This window comes from Electrophorus electricus, chromosome 4 (genome assembly GCF_041902795.1).
Source record: "Electrophorus electricus isolate QZ-2024a chromosome 4, ASM4190279v1, whole genome shotgun sequence".
Lineage (NCBI taxonomy): Eukaryota > Metazoa > Chordata > Actinopteri > Gymnotiformes > Gymnotidae > Electrophorus > Electrophorus electricus.
The window spans coordinates 16,927,341-16,934,755 of NC_137500.1; positions in this window are offsets into that span (position 1 = coordinate 16,927,341).

Here is a 7,415-nt window from a genome sequence, read left to right on the forward strand (position 1 = left end):
CATTATTCCTGCACTACATTCTAGGTATCCAGTCCCAAAGGCAGCAAAGCAGTCTAACAACATTATGAACCCTACACAATGTTTCAGTGGTGTCACCAGCCATGGTGTCATCAGTTGTTGCCTGAGGTGGAGAAAATGAGACAATTATAATGTGAGTCATGTGTTAATAGATCTATATTACATTCTAGTCCTATTTTTTCCTATGAGTGAGCCATCTCTTACAGTGGCACTGTCCAAATGTGACAACCAAGCTGCACTGCAAGATATATACATACATTCATATGTATGTGTGTGTGTGTGTGTGTGTGTGTGTGTGTGTGTGTGTATCCATTTATTTAACCATATATTTAACCATTGTAAAAATAAATAATAGATGACACTTAAGGTGACACCTATAAAAGTAAAATCACAAGAGCATTACAAATCCCATCCATTCTGTGTGTGTGCGCGCATGTGTACACAAGTACAGAGGTTTTAAAAACAGCATAAATTACTGAAAAAAGCTCAACAAAGTAAAGGTTATTTGGGAGAAAAAATTTCAGCAATGCAAGAAAATAAGTAAAAGATAAACAAACAGCAGCTAACAGGGGCTGGATATGGATACAGAGATGGGAAAAGATGAACATGAAACATAAAAGCTTAATCTTCATTCCAGCCATCAATCAAGGAATATCAAGGTAAGAACCTACAACAAACAAGAAACAAGAAAAGCTCCTGTGCTATTGTAACTAGTCACAGACTGAGCCATGGCTGATACAACTAACTGTAGGAAAATTCAGAGGAGGGGTGGGAAAACATCACAACATAGGACAGCCCAGCACAACACAGACAACAGAAGACACCATGCTCCAGCTAGAGGAAGCTTTTCTTTGCAGTAGATTGAGTTCATAGAACTCAAGCACCTTCTGCATTAGATCTGGACCAGCTTAGAGAAATAATGAAAATACAGGGACACCGTCACAGGCAATCAGCACTTAATCTTGCAGTTAGGAATATGAATACTATTTTTTATTACAAACTAATACAATGAAGGAACAAATTCTTGGAAAAGCAAGTGGTTTGACATTGAATGTCAAAAAACTAGGAAAGAATTTTAAAATATCAAAATCATACAAACACGCAAAAAATTGGTAAAAAAAAAAGTAGACTCAAAGTATACTAAACGTTATGCTAAAGCATCATAAAATGTAATTGAAGCTTCTCTAATCCATCATAAATTGCTAAACATTTTTGCACTTATACTTACAATCAGTACTTCGTTGAACACTCAATGATGTTGCTCCACTTAAGAATAAAAAAACTGGGGACAAAAAATCAGCACCATGGTTTGATCACATTTGCAGTTTAAAACAGAACACACAAAAGATGGTGCAACACTAAAGTTGTAGTCTTCCAGTTTGCATTGAAGGACAGTCTTCTTAAGTATAGAAAGGCACTTATTACTGCTTGAACAGTTTACCTCTCAAACCTAATAGAAAATTACAAAAATAATCCTAGATTCTTATTTACTACAATTACATATCTAACTAGAAGTAAAACTGACACCAAAGCTGAGATTACACCACCATGTAAAAATTAGTTCTTTTTTTTTTTCAATGAAAAAAAATAAGCACATTAGAAATAACATTCAGAGTATTAATGTGACACTGATGTCACCGTACTTACATAGAGATCAGAAGAGCCACACTAAAGACTCTCAAATCCTTTACTCCCATTTAAGAGCCTGAACTAACTCTGATTTCACACTCAAAATCTTCCACCTTCTTACTAGATTCACCACCCACACACTTAAATCATTCAAATTAACAGTAATCAGACCACTTACCAAAAAAACTAACCTTGACCCATGTCAGCTGCCAAACTACAGGACGATCACAAAGCATCTCTTTATTTCTGAGATTTTAGAAAAAGCTGTAGCTCATCAACTATTCTCTTATCTGAATCAGAACCACATGCATGAAGTCTTTCAATTAGGGTTTAGGTCTCATCATAGTACAAAGAATTACTTTTAAAGTTTAAAGTAGTTAACAATCTGTTGTTGGCTTCCAAGCAAGGTTTGTTTTCTTTGATTATATTGCTTGATGTCATTGCAGTATTTGACACCATAGATCATAACATTTTACTAGGTAGACTCCAAAAAGTTCAACATACACCAAAGTTAGTTTTGTATCCCACAAGGATCGGTTCAAGCGACCTTGCTTTTTTCTTTATATATGCTATCCATAGATGACATTACATGTAAACACTTAGTTTCAACTGCTATGCTGATGACACTCAGTTATGTGTATCAGCCAAATCAGAAGACAAATATGATCTTAAGGAATGAAGAATAGAAGGAAGGAATTGAGGAATGTGTAAAGGACATCAGACACTGGATGATGAGAATCTCTCTCACTTAATCCTTACAAAACATAAGTGCTTTTATTAAGACCACAATCAAAAAGATCCCAGTCTCTCGATTGAAGCTCATGTAAATAATATTTTTAGGACAGCATTTACATACTATCTTCACATGATGCTGAAAGCTAGCCCACACATATACTACTCCAAGACTGGACTACTGTAATACCTTACAATCTGGCTGTACCACTAATGCTTAAACAAACTCCAGCTAGTTTAAAACACAGCAGCCAGAGTTCTTACTAGAACTCCTGTGTCCAGGAAGACACTAAGGAGTGTCTTCAAGAGAGGGGACAACAAAAGCAGAAAAGATGAGAAGCCAAGATGAGAGAGAACAAAAAGAAAGCAGTGATACAGATGGAGAGATGAAACAAGAAGAGGGAGCAACAAAAGTCATGATCCAGGAGTAGAGAGAAGGGGAAAAGAGCACGACCTCCAGAGGACCTCCAGCTAAAGCTCAACAAGATAATTTATTTCCTTATTTTGCACTGGGCAAAATATTTACATATGTACCATATGAACTATTAAATTATATTCTCCAGCTGAAGAATTTTAAAAAATGTTTTTTTAAAACCTATACCATAAAAGATTTTAGGTGTTATGGAGCTGGTTTCCCAGACAGCGTTTATGCCTGGTTCTGGACTACACAGCATTCTGAAAGGAGATTTTCCATTGAATATGGTGTTATTGTTACGGTACGGCCCCTCATACCCTCAAGTCTGTGTGCGCGCGTCTGTATGTGTGCGCACATCTGTGTGTCTGTATTGCCACGCCCTCTTGTGTCGTTCACCTGATCCCTGTTGTGTGTAATTGTCATGTGTGTATATAAGTCTTGTTTTGTATTGTCAAAGTTGTCGGTGTTTGATCCAAGCAGTCTGTGTTAAGACGTGTATGTTTCATGTGTAAAGAAAACGTATGTTTATGTTCGACGTGCCTCGTCCCCACATCCTGCTTAACCCTCGTCCGTCACAGAAACACCAACCTACCAAGGATGCCTGGGAAAGGCAAAAAGAAGAAGGGAAAGAAGGGAAGTCAACGCCCTCCCACAGCATGCGCAGCGAGGTCTCCCGTGGTCTTGGGCACCCTCCTGACGCCAGGTGCGGAAGCAGGGGGGGCGTATGGAACCCTGGCGGGTGACCTGGACTGGTACAGCGACATCCAGTACTCGGAGTTGGACTCTGTGGACTCATACTGTCAAGCAGAGAGTCTTTCCCTCATCCTGGCCTCGCTCCAAGGAACTATCGGGAGGGAGGAACCCGCTGAACAATTTTGGGGGGGCCCTGCGTACGGCCCGGGATCGGACATTGCAGAGTGCTACGGGGAACAGTCAGACCAAGAGGACCGGTACTCGGAGATGGACTCTGCTGGGTCCTATGACCCATGCCTGGATGTTCATAGGGGCTACACGGATTACAGAGAGACAGAGGAGTGCAGCGACATCTGTCTGTGGTCGGAAAGGGGTTCCGATCGTGAGGAGGAAGCTCCAATGGAGGTAGGAGAGGACCCTCATAGGGATCTGCCCTCCCACAGTGATGCCAAAAGCTCACAGAGCAAGGAGCCTCCAGCACCTAAGGCACTGCCCAGGGCACGCCGCCCAGGAGCGAGCAGGTTAACCGAGCGAGTTGGCTAGCAGCGAGGTGGCATTGTCGGAGGAGGACATCCCCCCCCCCTTAAGGCAAAGAGCCCTAGAGTGCATGTGCCTAAGCCGAAGCCTTGTGAAGGCAAAAGGGCAGCGGCACCAGTACCCGCACCAGAACCAGCCATCACAGCTGGTGCGTGTCCTGATATACATGCACCGAAACCAGGACAGTCACCGCTACCTAAGATGGCGAGGGACACTCCCCGCCAGGCCGGTCGGTCTCCAACCCAGTCGACGACTGGGGGACTGGCTGGAGTTCCTTCCCCGGACTATTGAATGTGTGTGGTGGTGTTCATGTGCCTGTCCCTGTCACCGTGTCTGTCCCGATTACACTAAATGTACCGGTCGCTTTGTTCCCCTTTGTGTCTGTACCCGTACCCGTTAGTGTGTGCGTCCCTGTCTGTCATCATCTTGGTCCCTGTCCTTCCCCCCACTACCCTGTTTGTGCTGGCCCATAGCGGGTTGTCTGGTCCTCCAACGTCACCTTTTGGTGTTGTTCTCTGGGCCACAGTCCAGTAGGCTGGCGCGCTGGGAGTCACGCCCTTGAGGGAGGGCACGGTACGGCCCCTCCCCCCTCAAGTCTGTGTGTGCGCGCGCGTCTGTGTGTGTGCGCGTACGTTTGTGTCCTGCTTAACCCTTGTCCGTCACAGTTGTATACAAATGTGAACATTTGTTAATTATGTTTTCTATCACAGGTACAACTGTGTACCCTGGTGCTCAGCTCACAAAAGCATAGAGCCTTCTGATCATGTTATGTGCTGAGGAACAATGTGGCAGGTGTAGCTCTCCAACATCTAAACATTTCTAATGAACACATTCCTGGGTATACTTTCACACACCCCCAATCCCATTAATCACCTTCCTTGTGCCACTTGTTCCATGGTCCATATAAATATCCTTTTGCTTCTCTTTCTGTTGTTGAGATCACTTTTTGTAATGTTTGTTTATATTCCTGATTCCTGTTTGTGTGTCTCATCACATCTTTACTTTTGTTTAGGTGTACCTCACCAGAAAGAGAAACTAGATTATTAGGCATGTCCAGTTATCAGGGTGTGTAAATTAGGGAACTATAATGTGCAAAGAGACTCCAGCAGATCTAGCTATGGCAGCACAGCTCCAGAAGGAAACACAGGCATTAGGACACCCTGGAACCTCAGCACTCCACCACTCTCAGTCAGCAAATTTGAGTGACAAAAGAGAGATGAAGTGACAGCATCATAACCTCCCAGTTTACCATAACTCTCATTGCCTATGGACCCCCAGATCTACACCTTTACCTAAGATGGGATGTAGTTAATAAAATGCTTGACTGTACAGTTTGGTTTTCAGTCTAGCCTTAAATGTTGAGACCATTTGAGTCTCGAACATTTACAGGAAGGTTATTCCATAGTGTGGGAGCTTTATATGAAAAGGCTCTCTCCCCTGTGGTAGATTTTCTTATTCTTGATACTAATAAAGAGCCTGCACCTTTTGATCTAAGCAGACGTGGTGGGTCGTAATGCATTAGGAGTTCTCTAAGGTACTGTGGGGCAAGACCATTAAACCAGGAAAAGGCTATTCCACTAATCCCAACATTTTCAAGTATATCTAGTGAATGCTGCACTCAAATCAAGCAATATAAGCAAAGAGACATAGTCCTGGTCAGAAGCCAACATCAGGTCATTAACTACTTTAATCAGTGCTGTCTCTGTGCTATGATGAAGCCTAAATCTTGATTGAAAGACTTCATGCATCTGGTTCTGATTCAGATATGAGCTTAGCCGCTGAGCTAAAGCATTTACTAGGATCTTGGAAATAAATGGAAGGTTTAAGATCGGCATGTAGTTTAACAGCTGACATGGGTTGAGGTTAGGTTTTTTGATAAGTGGTCTGATTACTGTTAATTTGAATGATTTAGGAAATTTGGTAAAGGTTCAATTACTTCAGATAAGATTTCCATAAGAATGTGTGAGCACTGAATCTAGTAAACAAGTGGAAGACTTTGAATGCAAGACCATAGGTGTAGGTTCTGGCTCTTGGATAGGTGTAAAGAATTCTAGAGTAATTTATAGGCTTGGTTGTTCTGATGCGCAATTGTACTAAAAAGAAAGCTAGTGTAACGTGGGCTTGAACCCATGTCAGATGGGTGATGACACCAACAGCTTACTGGGTGATCAACCACGCTCTAATGATGGTGTGCACGTGTGCAGAACAATTAGATCTTGGATCAGGTAAACCAAGAAGAAAAACTAAACACCCACGCCGAGCGTGGAAAAAGGGAGAACAAAGGATGCCACAGGAAAAATGGCAAACCTGATGTGCTGGGGGAAAACCAAATTAAAACTTAAAACAGGAAAGAACTTTAATGGCTAAGGGAAGCCTCGGGAGAGAGACAGACTTGAGAGGGAAAACTGGAGGGGGGGGGACATGTAAAAACACAAACACCCTCGCAGTGCAGAAGTGAGGTAAAGCACAAGGGCTCACAGACCTCAATACCCAAAGCTATTGGCTAGGAGCTTGGCTCAGAACTTTGGCAAAAACCCAGCACTGAATGACTGGGCCACTGGGCTTTTATAGATCTAGCCCAGCTGTTGGGCATCAAGCCTGATTAGTAGTGTAGTTGACTTGAGGCCTCCCTCTGGTGGCTGGTGGGGGCCTCAGCCTGGTGCCAACCCTTACAGCTAGGATTATTTTTGTTATTTTCTCTTATGGAGATAAGCTGTTCGAGTAGTAATAAGTGACTTTCTATACTTGAGAATGCTCTCCTTCCATGCAAGCTGGAAGATTACAACTTTAGTGTGGCTCCATTTACATTCTATTTTTCAAGTGTTTTGTTTTAAATTGTGAATGTGATGATTATACCAAGGTACTAATTTTTTTGTCCCTAATTTATTATTCTTAAGTGGAGCAACATCACTGAGTGTGCAGCAGAATACTGATTCTAAGCATTCAGTTATTTGATCAAGTTCTGTGGGGTTTGAGGGTATCCTAGTCACAAATGATAAGTCTGGGAGATTTGCAATAAATCTAGATAAGTTGACGTGATCGTGCATCTGGTGTCTTAGCAAGGCAAGGTCACTATATTGTGGCTCATATGTAGTTCAAATGAAATGAGGGAATGGTCTGAGATGGCATCCAACTGGGGTAGTATAACTACGTTCTCTATGTCTACACCATATATCAGTACTAAATCAAGCATATGTCCACCAGAGTGTGTCAGTTCTCTACATTGGGTAAAACAAATTGATTCTACTATAAAACTAAAGGCTCATTTCAAAGGCTCTTGGGCACTATCAAAGTGAATGTTTAAACCTCAAAAAATATATTCTTGTCAATTTGTAGTACATTCTAAATAAACTCAGTGTAATAATAATGCAATCATAATTTTTATAAAGTA